Raw genomic sequence first — 15,443 nt, 5'->3', positions numbered from 1 at the left:
GAAGCATGGTCTTTAGACTCCACATTTGGCCATTGTTCAGAAGTAGAACTTATCCTGAATCTAACATAAAAGCTGATTTCCAGTCAGTCTCTTGATGACTAACAGAGATGTTCTTGACAAGAATATACATGAAATTCTTGTTTAGCAGCCAAAATTGGACCACACAATTTGGTTGTTAAGTGAAGTGATTGCTAAATCAAATTACAGCTGTGCTTATGATCTTACTTCAGATTTCCTTTGCTTTACAAACCTGTGAAGGTTGGTCATAAAGTTCCTTTTTCATTACTGTTGTAACTTGAAATAGTCACTAAATGAGGCAGTCACTAAATGAGGATTATCTATAACAAAGAGAGGCAACAAAGCAGGGCAAAAACAATCTTCAAATAAGGTGTAGTGATGCTTTCCTGTCATATGCAATAAGGTAAGTTTACCTGGCCTGGCCTAAATCTTCTCCTTTTTTAAATTTAAATTTTAAACACAAATTTTAATTTGTTCAATGATGGGGTATTTTAAAATTCAGCCTAAATTATTTAATTTGTTTTAATCTATTTTAAATTTTGTATCTCTGTGTTTTATCCTTTGGCTGTTCACCGCCCTGAGTCCTTCGGGAGAAGGGCGGTATAGAAATTTAATAAAATAAATAAATAAATAAATAAATAAGTTTACATCCCTTGCCATCTGAATGAATTTCAGGGAAATTTGAGTTGTCACAGCAAATAAAATAAAGTACAGAACTATCTGAAATCCTTCTAGTCAATATCTTACCAAAATTTTACATTCATGTTTTTTAAAAAGTGAAATCCTTTCTAGTATCTTCATCAAAGTGGATATAAACTCACTAGCACTGAGCAATGCACAATAATAATACAAAAAGATGTTGAGTGATCAGAGAGACATACTGGTATTTGTAGAATGGAAAATAAAGTAAAACCCAAAGGAAGGAAGATGACACATTTTGATCTCTAACAAATAAATACATTTTCTTGAACCTAGCTGACATTCTACATATCATATTCTTATAAACCAAACTCTTTCCTACCAACTTTGCAGTAGAAAACTGTACTAAAGAAGTGAGTATAACTTTTGATCTTCGGGTTCAACTATTCATTAAGATTTCATTACACCAAACCAGAGCACTGATTTTTTAATGCACTGTTAGAGATACTGAAATACTAATTTAAATATGCCTATAAGTTACTAGTCGATGTATTGCAGCAATGAAAAATTGTGTGTCTTAGAAAACTCTTTAAAGAAGACTTTAAAGAAATAGTCTTTTTCTTTTTCGTAGGCTTTTATGTGCATATTCTTTCTAGCCAGGTTTTACCTACGTAAACTAAGTTGTTCTGCAGCCCTGGTTCTGTGAAATCTCATTCACAAGCTTCTGGGCTTTTTTTCTGTTGACAAACTGCAACTCTGTGTTGCTCTCTGGGAGACTCAGATAGCTATTTCTGCCTTTTAAGGCGTCGTCAGTGAGCCACACCCACTTCTCAGATATCCTCCCTGTAAAGGTACAATGTGTCTTTTTCTTTTTCGTAGGCTTTTATGTGCATATTCTTTCTAGCCATATATTCATATGTAGATATTGCTTGGCTCCCGGACATTTTGTTACCAAACTATGTAACTTGTTCAGTGGGGTTTTGGGTGAAGTGTCTTGTTCTTTTATATAGGTCTTCGGTAGAATCAATCACAAGGCTGATTAAACCACAGGACTGGTTGAATCATAAGACGAATTCTAGTCTTTCAACTTCTGACTGTGGAGGTGCGAAATTCAACTGGTGGGATGATGGTCACCAAGCAGTAAGTTCAGACAAACCTCTACCTAAATCTACAACCCAATTTACGAATTTTCTCTAAAATTTCTAATTCAGAACATCTACAGAATCCATTTTCTTGTTATTTATGTATTTTCAAGTTGCAGGATTACTCCCAATATTTATTTTTCTATACAGATATTACTCCAAAACACTATATTTCCCTTCTCTAGAGCAGAGGTCCTAAAACTTGGCAGCTTTAAGACTTGTGGACTTTAACTCCCAGAATTCTCCAGCCAGCCCACAAGTCTTAAAGCTGCCAAGTTTGAGGACCTCTGCTCTAAAGCGTTGATTCTCAGGCTGGCTTGAATACTTTGCATAAAGCTGTTGTGTATTGCCTGGACAGGGCTTCTAGGGATAATGGATTTATTTGGAACTTTCTTAACATGAAACTGTCTCCCCCAAAGCAGCAAAGAGATTATTTCTGAAAAATGTAGCCAGCTTCTAGCCAGGAAGCTAGTTAAAATACCCATTTTGCAAGGAAAGTCTTGCTGCCATTCTCCATGACATGGGAGCTGAATTTGGCTTGGAGACTTTTATGAAAGGATTATATTTCTTTCTAACTTTTGTAATAAATATGCCTGCTATTTTTATGGCCATTGGAATGTCAAATTCCATGAAGAAGAAACATTTATTTTTTCCGGAACTCTAGGCTTCTTTTTGGTTTTGGAGTTTTGATGATGATATTTGTAATGATTGTATGAAATATCCTAAGACTATATACCCACACTCAACTATCCACCCCCCCACTCCCACATTCACACAATTCCTTTCCACAGATTGTTGTTAAAACTGGTATCTTTGCCTGTTTCTAATCTCATTCAATCGTCTTTACTGCCAATGTACTTTTCTCTTTACTTCCATTTGCACTAAATTTTCTTTCATAACAAGTGACTTTAGTAAAGTCCATTACATAAAGCACTTTAGAGGGATTGAAATATTTTAGAGGTTGTTTCCTTAATACTCATTATGCCACTTGCAAGATAGTAGAGAGTAGAGGCCATATACAGGTATATGGTACAGATAGTAGAGAGTAGAGGCCATATACAGGTAGCTATAAACTTTCTTACCCATCCCGTGGAGAATTATTTATTTATTTATTTATTTATTTATTTATTTATTTATTTATTTATTTATTTATTTATTTATTTATTTATCAAATTTCTATTCTGCCCTACTCCCAGAAGACTCAGGGCGGTGAACAGCCAAGATAAAATACAGATAATACAAACATTAAAAGTCCATTAAAATAAATATTTTGGCCGAAAAGCAAATTTAAAACACCCAATTTATATGCCTGAGTGTTGAAATTTGGATCTCTGTAAAATCTTTATAATTGGCTAATTCTTGTTCAAGCGATTTTCTAAGTTGTTTTCTTACTTTCTATAGAGAAGAATCCTTTTTTGAGGACCTTTTCTGCTATTCAGGTGACAAAGGCAGATAAACATGCTCTTGAATCTGAGTCTAGTTATTGAGTATTTGACTAACTATTCAGTAAACTCAGGTCTAAATATGTCACTCCCAATAATTAAAAAATAAAGCCTATTCCAATCTAATTTCCTTGTTGTTTAAAGATAAAGATAAATGGGAAATGATTGAGTTTTAAGCATATCAAAGGAAATTACTAGAATGAAATATTTAAGAAGAAAGATATAAGTACCCTGTTTTCCCCAAAATAAGACATCCCTGATAATAAGCCCAATCGGGCTTTTGAGTGCATGGCAATAAGGCCAAGCGCTTATTTCAGGGTTCAAAAAAATATAAGACAGGGTCTTATTTTCAGGGAAACACAGTAGAAAGTAGAAATACACCCTGGAGTTGAGCTGAATTCCTTGTAGCTACATAAACAGATTCATGAAATATTCTGAGGCATATGGAAGGGATTTGCCATTGCTTCCTCCATTTTATTTTTAATTTCCAATCCAATATAGAGACCAATATAGGGATTTTTTGTTGTTGTTTCGATCCTGATCTCCAGGATTGGTTCTCTGGCATCAGCCAAGATTAACCATAATAATTCCTCAGAGACTTATTTTTTCTGTTGCTGCTTATCAATACAATGTATTAAAAGCTATGCTGTCCGTACTCAGAAACTGAAAGCAATCTGAAATGTTAAAACATTTTTTATGGCACAGGGAAAAACATGTTATACACTTAATATTATAAAGAGTAGAACATCCTGCCCTCATATTTGATGTGGGATGAGGTAACATTTAGAAACATACAATTTGATAAACTGCAAAGAAAAAAATTGTAGATAGCAGATTTGTTCTGAATATATTTTGAAGTTGGGAAGCAAAGCAGAGAAAGCTCACATTACTTACAAGAAACTGAAGGAGTATGACATTGGACAAATGCAAAAAATAAGTAGTTAGGCCTGAAACTTAGACATTCTGCAAAGAGGTACATACATAGTTAAAAAAATAAGGTCTAAATCCATTAAATTGATGGGTTCAGGAGATGGCTTGGGCAATGATAGAAAATAGCAGATCTATATTTGGTTACTTTTTTTGCATTTCTGACTTTGCCAAGTTTAAAGTTTGCCTGAAAGAAGACTGATGAATATTATAAAACAAACAAAATTATGTCAAAGCACCTTCAGTAAATTGACCTATTCAGTGGAATAGATGATTAGACTATTAATATAATACCAAACTGAAAAAATGCTCTTGAGATCTTAAACTCAGAAACAAAAAAATGATAGCTCTTCCAAGATGCCTCTTTTGAAGTATGTAGGTATGCATACAACAACTATACAACAAAAGTACATATAGTCAGGGCTATGGTCAAGCCAATGTATGGCTGTGAAAGTTGGACCATAAGGAAGGCTGGGCGCCAAAGAATTGAGGCCTTTGAACTATGGTGCTGGAGAAGACTCCTGCGAGTCCCTTGGACTGCAGGGCAATCAAGCCGGTCAGTCCTAGAAGAAATCAACCCTGACTGCTTTTTAAAAGGCCAGATCCTGAAGATGAAACTCAAATACTTTGGCCACCTAATGAGAAGGAAAGACTCACTGGAGAAGAGCCTAATGTTGGGGAAGATTGAGGGCAAAAGAAGAAAGGGACAACAGAGAATGAGGTGGCTGGATGGAGTCACTGAAGCAGTCGGCAAGAGCTTAAATGGACTCCGGGGGATGGTAGAGGACAAGAAGGCCTGGAGGAAAGTTGTCCATGGGGTCATGATGGGTCAGACACGACTTCGCAACTAACAACAACAAACGTATGCATGAATCTGTGCTTGCATATGTGCATGAATGTGTGTGTTTCAGTTCCAACTATTTTGTTCTTGACCAAATATAATTTCCCAGCTGATCACTTTGTTCCCAAATTCACGAGTGAACATTTTGAGAAATTTGATCAAGTGAGGACATTGATTACTAAGGCTACCCAAAGCTTGAAAGGAGAATTTCAGTTGAAAAAAAATTCCAATTGAATCATCCTACTGAAGCAGATTTGCATATCAACACCGGGACCTGGTTTGAATCAAATGTCAAAATATTTCTTAGCTCTGTTAACTTTTCCTGTGCTTTTGGTGTCCACGATGTTTCAACTTCATTTCCTCTATGGAAAATTTTAGTTGTTGAGTGGTATGACAAGGTCATCTGAGGCTCATCCCCTTGTCTTCATGGCTGCAGTATGAATATGACTCAATAGCTGTTTCTATATAATGTATCTATCTCATTCCCAGTCTACAGTGGAGGCAGCTTAAGTCATTTTTAGCTGCTCCAGATTTCAAGTAGCATTTTCCAACTTCCTGACACAATTTTTGCCATGGAGACAATAACCAGGGGCTGGAATTGATCATTCCTTGCCCATTCCATAGAAAACCTTCTAACCTTGTCATCTATAATATAGTGCTATTTTTGTTGTTAATGACTCTGTACAAGACAGGTTGTGCTCCATCTGGCGGAACTGGGAAGAGACTCCCATGTGCTTCTGCATTATCTTGTTTCTATGGCATGGTCAATAGATCTAATAATATCTTTCTTATCCCATTCTCAGACTATTTTAGAAAACATTCTCTTCTTCTTATCTGAGATGTCAATCAACATCTCTAGAGGCATCATTACATTTATTGCAATTGTCATTTCTGTCAGACACCTGGCATGTTTAGCAATCTTGGTCACTTCAATACTATCTGTACTTGTCTACTATCTGTATGTGTGCTATCTGTAAACAACCTCATGTTTATCAACTATCATGGGCATCATGATATCACTACACAACCCCTGTGACTCCTATGCTTGCATCTGATGCAGGGATGCCAAGTACAAAAGGTGGCATTTAAATTGTGACATCACCGTGCATCTCTTTCTCTGTATAATGACTAATAGTAGATGCCCTTGTCTGCAATTTTTGCTTGTTTCTTGTATCTATTTTATTTTATTTTATTTTATTTTATTTTATTTTATTTTATTTTATTTTATTTTATTTTATTTTATTTTATTTTATTTTATTTTACCATAGACATAAATAAATTCCACCTTCTGTAGTTCATTTGCTGCTGAGGGCAAGCCATCTCTCTTCTGACTAGTGTTGTATGATTATTGGTGTTTTGTGCTGCAGGAGAGACTAGACACTTGACTCTATGTAACATCTGACAAGAGTGCTCCAAAAATCCTTGGCAGGTCTTATATGTACATAGCTTGAATCCTCTTTTCAAAGAGTACTAGACCTGTGCTTAAAAACAGTACCAGCAAATTAAAGTTCAAAGTAAACTGAGAAACACAACCAAGTTGTGTGTTGCTAGTTCTGTCATGGTTGAATGCAAAATTGGTTTTCCTATGCCCCTGCAATAGATTGATTATTTGTCAATCTATTGACAAATATTTCTTGAGGGAGCACCATTTAGTCTACAGCATTTCAGCTATATGGCTATACACCCTGTCTTGCTAGCCAGAAGAATAGATTTGGACTCATCACCATTCATTTGCAGTGCTAGTTAAGAATGGACCTCCTTTTTTTTTTTTTTTTTTACTAATCACTCCCTCCTGCAAGGCATTCAGTTGTTTATTTTTGTATTTAGGTTTAGCATTCTTTAAGAACAGCTCAATATCTATCTTCAGCTACAGCTCAACTGGCAAGTCTCACATATGAAGCCTCTTCATCAGTGGTGGGTTTCTAATTTTTTTAGTACTGGTTTTGTGGGTGTGGCTTGGTGGGAATGGCAGGGGAAGGATACTGTAAAATCTCCATACCCACCCCACTCCAGGGGAAGGATACTGTAAAATCTCCATTCCCTCTCCAATCCAGGGGAAGGTTACTGCAAAATCCCCATTTCCTCCCGATCAGCTGGGACTTAGGAGGCAGAGAATAGATGGGGGTGGGGCCAGTCAGAGGTAGTATTTACGGGTTCTCTGAACTACTCAAAATTTCTGCTACCAGTTCTCCAGAACTGCTCAGAACCTGCTGAAACCCACCTCTGCTCTTCGTATGAAGTCAGGCAAGTTGACTAGTGGCAAAAAATGTCATTCTAAATATTGTGCATACTTGCCGAATCCCACCCAATTATTTTAGGAAGAATTATTGATGGCTGTTTTCCCACTGACAAATGACTCTTGGTGGGAAGGGCAATGAAAATATGGGAATCCATCAATTATTTTCTTTAAACTTTCCTGCATTAAAGCAGTCAGGACCACAGCAGCTACCAATGGTCCAATAGGCTCCTGGGATTTTCTGCCAACATATTGTTCTGCTAGCTCAAGGAAGAGCACTTTAATATGGCTTTCTGCTTGTTCCTTGACACTGAATAATCAGATCAGAGCTCCTTTTGGGTGGCAATGTTTTACTTTAGGCTTCACTTATTTTCTCAATTCTCAGCATCTTTAATGCAGCCAGTCATTTTGCTCTTTGTTGTCGAACTCCCAGGATGTAATGTTTCAGAAGTGGCCTTGCCCAAAGATTTAGGACTTCAGCCTGGGTGTCAACTCTCTGAATATGACGTCAAGGCTGATCAGTCCTATACGTATTCTTGGGTTAAGTTTTTATTTTAAATTCTGTATGATTGGTACAGTTTTTAGCATGAATGAGTGCCAGACTATCACTTTGGAGACACTGTTTCAAACATTTATTGTTTTAAGAATATGGGATGTCAAGCCTGAAAATGCTATTTTCGTGATTAACCTACTTCACTAGCAAAATAGCATTGCCAGATCCAGACACAATCAACTCTTTATAGTGGTGATGTCAGCTCCGGCATACTGGCCAGCCCGGAGCTGCCATTCGGAGGGGAGGCAGCCACCGCTCTCCCTGGCCATCCTGGAATGTCCTGGATGACTGGCCGGGAAGGGTCCTCCTGTAAAGGCTGACTGGCAGCAAAAGATGAAGAGAACCAGTCTTCCTTAAAAACTTACTGGCAGCAGAGGAGGAGGAAAAGAAAGGCTGGACTTAAGGTGGATGCTGGCTTCTTCACGTGTATTATCCCCTGCTCATTTCAGGGTCACATGGGAGGGAGTTGCATGTGTGAGTGGGTGGGTGGGTGTGCTTATAGTTTAAAAGGTGGTGGGGAGCACGGGTGGTTAGTCCTAACAAGACATTCCTTTTGCGATTGTCAGTGCGTGCCAAAAAAAAAAAAAAAAAAGTAAAGCAGGCAGCCACAAACCAGGTTTGTGTTTGGTTGTGTTTCTTTCTTTTTCTTTTTGTTTGGAATCTGACAGGTGAGTGAGTCCTCCTCGGGGGGGGGGGGGTTCCAATTTTGCCAACTAACCCTCCTAGTAAAGCCAAAACCCCAATGGAAAATTCCACTTCCCAATTCCACTAGGACAACTTAATGGTCATTCTTCCATTCATATTAGGCTAAACTGAATAGAGATATATGGGTATAGAGTCTTATTCCTGATCATCTGCATTCAGCTAAAGGAGCATGGAGAAGTCTTAATTCTGATGTTGTGTAGAAAGCTACCCACCATAGTAATAACATGGTATAAGCTAATGATCCTTTGGGAGCTGAGTAGGATCTTATTGGATGGCTCTGCAAACGAGTGGTGGGTTTTCATTTACTTATTCTAAATTGTATAAATATTGGATACTATTTAGGTATTGGAAGGCATAGATCAAGAACTATGTTGATTTGGTATCAGAATATTGTCATCCATGCAGGAAAGATAGATACGGGGATTCTCAATGCATCTCCACTGTAGAATGCTTATAGAGAGCCTTGTATGCTTCTTTGCTTCACAGCCTTATTAGAAAATAGTAAGGCCTATGTCTTCAACATGCCTTCATTGGTGGCAGTGGGGGCAGCAACTGAGGCAGTGGTGTGTTGCCCCCTGTTTGGACCGGTTCTATAGAACCAGTAGTAAAACCAGCAGGAGGCTCCACCCACCGACCCCGACATCATTAGGAATCTTCTATGCAACCCCGTTGCGAACCGGTAGTAAAGGTAAGTAGAACCCACCCCTGAACTGAGGATATACACAAGCTGGTACTTTTGCTGGTGAGACTGGGCTGCAAATTTATTAATGGCTATTGGGGGTGAGTCACTGACCTCCACAGAGGGGGCTCGCAACTTGGGTGTCCCCCTGGACACACGGCTGTCTTTAGAAGAGCATATGATGGCCATAGCCAGGGGGCCTTTTTATCAGGTTTGCCTGATATGCCAGTTGGGCCCCTTTCTGGATCGGGACTCCTTGTGCACAGTCACTCATGCCTTGGTCACGTCATGCCTGGACTACTGCAACACTCTCTACATGGGGCTCCCCCTGAGGAGCACCCGGAGGCTCCAGCTGGTGCAGAATGTGGCCGCGCGGGTGATTATGGGAGCGACGTGGCACTCCCATGTAACACCTCTCCTGCGCGAGCTGCATTGGCTCCCGGTGGTCTTCCGGGTGCACTTTAAGGTGTTGGTTCTCATCTTTAAAGCGCTCCATGGCTTAGGGCCAGGGTATTTGCTGCTACCGATAACCTCCCACCGGCCAATACACTCTCACAGAGAGGGCCTCCTCAGGGTGCCGTCGGTCAGGCAATGTCAGCTGGCGGCCCCCAGGGGGAGAGCCTTCTCTGTGGGGGCACCCGCCCTGTGGAATGAGCTGCCTCCTGGAATACGATTGATCCCGGACCTCCAGACCTTCCGTAAAGCCCTGAAGATGTTTTTATTCCATCAAGCCGGCCTAGCCTAAATGGTTTTTAATTGGGACTTTAAATTTTATGGATTTGGGGGTTTTAAATTGGGAAGCTAGTGATTTAATTCTTTTTAATTATCTTAACTTTTGTATTTATATGTTTTTTAATTTTGGCTGTTCACCGCCCTGAGTCCCTTCTGGGAGAAGGGCGGTATACAAATTAAATAAATAAACAAACAAACAAACAAACAAACAAACAAACAAACAAACAATTATATTGGGCACAGCTTCTCTTGTTATGGTGATAGAACAAATTTATGAATGTTGTTCTGGCTTCCTTGGAAAAAAGGTGGTGGAATGCAATTATAAATAGAGTAAGAAAATATTGTTGCTAGTTTAATTCTGATTCTTTAAAGCTACACTATAGGCAAAAGGTAAACTGAATCACTGCACATACTATAGATCTTGCTGACTTTCCTTGAGAGTTACTTTAGAAAACTGAAAGATACAACACAGAATTGTTTCCTAGAACTCTAGTTAGAGAAAAAGCCCTTGTTTAATTTATTGAAGTTGCAATACCAACTTCACTAGAAAAAGAGAAGGTTATGGTATTCTTAATAAATGGCAGAAGAGAGGTTCATTTTCTGTTGGGCAAGCTTAGGGTAGTTTGTTGATTTTAAAAAGTCAAACTTAGGTACTCAACTGATAATTTCTTCCTTACCAGGATGTATTTATCTTCAATTATCTGTCCCAGTGGCAGTATACGCTTCTTTTCTATTGATACAAGAAAAAGATAGAATGTTATATTTCAGTTCTCCCACACTTGTCCTCTATGCACATAATAGAGAATCACAGTTGAGCTGTTGATCAGGCAGACGAAGCATGGGACCTGGATTCAGAGGTGGTACTCAATAGGACATTGATAGTGGGACAGGCATGGGATTGGTATTGGAGAGAGAGGGGGGAGGGAGGGAGGGAGGGAGGGAGGGAGGGAGAGAGAGAGAGAGACTGAGAGAGAGAGAGAGAGAGAGGGAGAGAGAGAGAGAGAGAGAGAGAGAGAGAGAGAGAGAGAGAGAGAAAGAGAGAAATATTTTGGAATAAACTTTTAAATTTATTCTAGCACAGTGAACAATTCCCATTACACACATAAACCACTTTACGAATAGCAGTTCACAGTGACTACAAATGAATAATTAACATTTTAAGACTTTTTATCTTTTACAATCATTTCCATTTCTTCAATACCTGCTTTCTTCTGTTCTTATTTTATTTCAGAAGAACATTTGCTATTCAGGAGAGTTTTTATGAAAAACTTGAGGGGTTTCTCTTTCTTACCTATTTTTTTTTTAATCACTTAATAACGCTTTACTCTTTCCTTTTAGCTATCCTTAAGGATTTTTTTAAAAAGTCTGCGGTAAATAAAAGTGTGATGTAGGAAAGCGTTTTCTTTTTAGCTAAAGGCTTACTTCCAAAATAATTGTTCTCATTTTCACAGATGGAGTAGATTGCTCTTTCTCTTGAAAGCTTTAGTATGGTGTGTTTTGAAGGAGGAAAAATGTGGTGCTTGTTTTGTTAACCCTCTTACGTTTGAGTTACTCTTCATCATTTTTGAACTAAATTAGGCTTTGTCAACTGTAAAAGCAGAAATCTCTCAAATTGTTCTTCATTTAGATTAATCTTGAACCTCACAATGGCTTCATTTAAATCTGAGAAATGTAATGCAGTTGATAGGCTGGGCATTTTAGAATAAAAGGAAAGGTCTCTACCAGATCTTAGATCATGTTTAGAATGATTGAAGCACTTTCAAAGCAATAGTCACTGGGAATAACAAGCCACAGGTTCTATTTTTTTTTTATTATTATTATTACTTACAGTTCTATCTTGAACAGCAAGCTGAATAATACTAGGTCAAACTATTCATTTATATTGGTGGGGGCTGGAGAAAGAAAATCTGTGACCTTCTACAGCAGGGCTGTCAAACTCCCGGCCCAGTGGGCTGGATGCATCACATGTTGGCCATGTCCATGCCTGGTTTAGTAAAGGCGGGGAAAAGTCCTGATATGTCACATGATGCCACCATGATGATGTGAGTTTGACACCCCTGTTCTACAGTATATGTTACTGAAATACAGTTTCTGTTTGCCCTAACTATATGCCCACTGGAAAAGATGCTGGGAGTTGCAGTTTAGCATCATCTGAGAAGAGCCAAAACATGGCCCCTAGTGATAGAGAAATGTTAGCTTTGTTCAATGGTAGCAGCTCCCCAAAATCTCATGTATTATTTTGAAATGTGATGCTCTTTAAAAGGAAGTTGCAAAGGAATAATCGGATCTTCTGTGTGCATGCTACAATATGTCACTCAATATTGTTATTGGGTACATTTTCTTCCCCATTCTGTGATTCGGATCAGATTTTTTTAAAGGGAGAAAATATTAAAAATATGGGCAATATGGGTGTGTGTGTGAAGGACACCTGCCACAGATTTTCTGGAGCCTAAATTGATTTGTTTCTCGCAATGAAAGGTGTTGATTCACATTTGTCTCTTCAAAATGAACACAAAAAAGCTATGTTTGGGAAACATAATCCTCAAAATAATGTGTAGAAGAACCCACCCATGAAAGTTTAAGGGAAAAGTGAGTACAAAGCAGAAGCAAATACTGGTTAAACACACACATACACGCGCGCACACACACACACACACACACACACACGAGCAAATAGATTTTAGGGAAGAATTTGTATAAATTCCATGTTGTGGCCATTTTTTAATTCAGTTTACATTCCACTTCTTTTTTGAGTTCAAGAAGATATACATAGAATTCTCTCCTTCAATTTTTCACTACAATAAGTCTGTGAACTACAATGCACTGACAGAGAACTAGCCCAAAGCAACCCAATATAAACATTAGAGAAATTTGAAAATTACAGCAACAGCAACAAAAAAGAACACCCTTAATTTTAAACAAATGTAAAATAGGACAATACACAAAATAGAATGGACGGTTTTCCAAGATTTCGATGAGAAAAGTTCAGTTTAATGGTTGCATGTATCTGCTTGAAAAAAAAGTAACAAATGATGAATTATGAGATGCTCAGGGTTCAACAGTCTCTACATGAAGTCACTGGGTGAGGTCATCTACCAGTAGAAGGTCAGGTATATGAATGACTGAATATCTTCAGCCTGGGTTGCAAATGAGACATTGTGGAAGTCTTATTTTGGGATTTAGAGGCTTTTATGGGCTGGATGGATATCAACAGGTTCAGGCTCAGTTCCATATCTCTGGGTTTGGAAACCTTCTCATATATCAGATATTCCATTTTTGGATCTGGACAATGTCTTAAGGCCTGATATGGAAGTAATTTATATCTTGGTGGACCTCTTGGTGGTACAGCTCTTGCATGCGAAGCAGAAGCAGTTGTGGCTAGGGAGACTTTTGTACAGTTTCATGTAGCATGTCAGCTTTATTCCTTCCTGGATCAAGAGGCTCTGCTCATGGTTTGCTGATGCCTTTCATAACTTCCTGTTTGGACTACTGCAAAATACTTTACATGGAACTGCCCTGGAAGTTTCCTGGAAGCCTATGTAGTGATTGAAACTTTTAGATTTTCCCATGTAATATTTGTACTGGGAGAGCTTCATGGGTCCTAATTTTCCTTTTGAATGCAATTCAAGGCTCTGATTGTCAGGTTTAAAGACCTGCCTGGTTTAGGATTTTGGTATCTATGGGATTGTTTTCTCCTAACGGTTTCTGGCTGCATCAGGAAAGGTGGGCTAGTCCAGATCTTCTGTCTTAAGGAAGACAAGAAGCCTGTTCGATCTTGCCATCCCCACCCCCTCCCTCTTTGGCATACATTCCTTCAAAGGTAAAACTGTTCCTGGCCTCATTGTTGTTTTCTTTTGAAAAGCCATTAAATCTTGCCTTTTCCAAACAGCTTTGGAAATAGATTGGTGATCAGGAGGACTCTGTTCAGGTGTGGGTTCTAAATATTTTTACTACCGGTTCTGTGGGCATGGCTTATTTTGTGGGCGTGACTGGGTGGGCGTGGCCAAAAAATTTTTTTTTACTTTTAAAAGCATTTTTTCTACAACCTTAAGAGGTTGCAGAAAAAAATGCTTTGAAAATCATGCAACTCAGCTGGGATCATCAGAGGCTTTTCAAAGCATTTTTTTTACCACCTCTTCGGCTGAAGAGGTTGTAGAAAAAATGCTTTGAAAAGCCTCTGATGATCCCAGCTGAGCCACGGGATCATCAGAGGCTTTTTTTTTTTTTTTTACTTTTAAAAGCATTTTTTCAGCTGAAGAGGTTGTAGAAAAAATGCTTTTAAAAGTAAAAAAAAAAAGCCTCTGTTGAGGTGGGCAGGGTAAGTGAGCGGCGACTGGGCCGGGGACCGGTTTGGGGGCATGGCCAGCCAATGTTATTACCGGTTCTCAGAACTACTACAAATTTTTCTACCGGTTCTTGCGAACCGGTGCGAACTGGAAGCAACCCACCACTGATTCTGTTGCTATGGCTGTGGGTGTTTTAGATCCTCTTCAAGGTACTAATGTTTTGTTATTGTTTATTGTAGTTTTTATTTTAATGCTATTATAAGCCCCATTGAGGTCTGTTGAAGTGAGCAGCACAGAAACAGTAAGAAATAAATACATAAACAATGGATCTGTACTTTTTTTAAGCCTTTGGCCAATGTTTAATGCTAAAACTTCATATGTGACAGATGATTGGAAGCATGTGGAGCTCACATAATTAATGTTCCGAAGTGCTTGGTATTTCATTTTTAGGATAAAAGCAATTAGAATGATTACTCGTTATCTAAATGCCTAGCATTTTAAATATGACATTTAACTGTGGAGCACCCATTTTCAGAGACCAGCCTTTGAATATTCTACTTGGGATTTTTGTCATAAAAAAAATTAACGGTGATAATAATAATTTGAGGCACCATGTGGCTCTTTTGTCTCCAAAGACAATTCTTTTCGCAAAGAATAAGTTTGTTCAAATGACAACCTTGTCTGATACAGTTGGGAGAGGCTTCCAACATGCATTCCTGAATACCTACTTGAGGTTTGTAAATATGGACCAATCTCCTGATCTTATACTATTTCTGGAGTATGCTGGTAGCATTCACAATACTTTTCACTGAAGCCAATGTATGGCCAAAGATGAACGTACTGATGTACTAAGTGAATATATTTGCATCAACTATGGTCTATATTCATGGAAATGAAAAGATAGCCTTCAGAAAATGATAAAAACAAGGACTTGACTATCTTGGTTGTTTGGTGTCCTTTTTTGGGGGGGGATAGCTGTGTGAATATAACATCAGTGAAGATAGTTGCAATGCTTATCAAGGGGCCAGAGCTATAAACAGGCTATGGAAGTTGTTTTGTGGTTACTGGTACAATCCCTTGTTCACATATTCACAATTTGTAGCTTCTTTTTCTCCACTTGCTAGATGCTAAATTTGCTTGCCAGAGTGATAAGGCAAGCCTTCTTCTATTCCAGAATGAAGTAAGTATGTTGGGTAAAAAAAACATAGTATCAAAAACAATTCTTATCTAATCAAATGTGCAG

This window comes from Pantherophis guttatus, chromosome 1 (assembly GCF_059756535.1).
Source record: "Pantherophis guttatus breed Tessera chromosome 1, ASM5975653v1, whole genome shotgun sequence".
NCBI lineage: Eukaryota > Metazoa > Chordata > Lepidosauria > Squamata > Colubridae > Pantherophis > Pantherophis guttatus.
The sequence above is the reverse complement of the archived record's forward strand: the minus strand, read 5'-3'. Positions refer to the sequence as shown.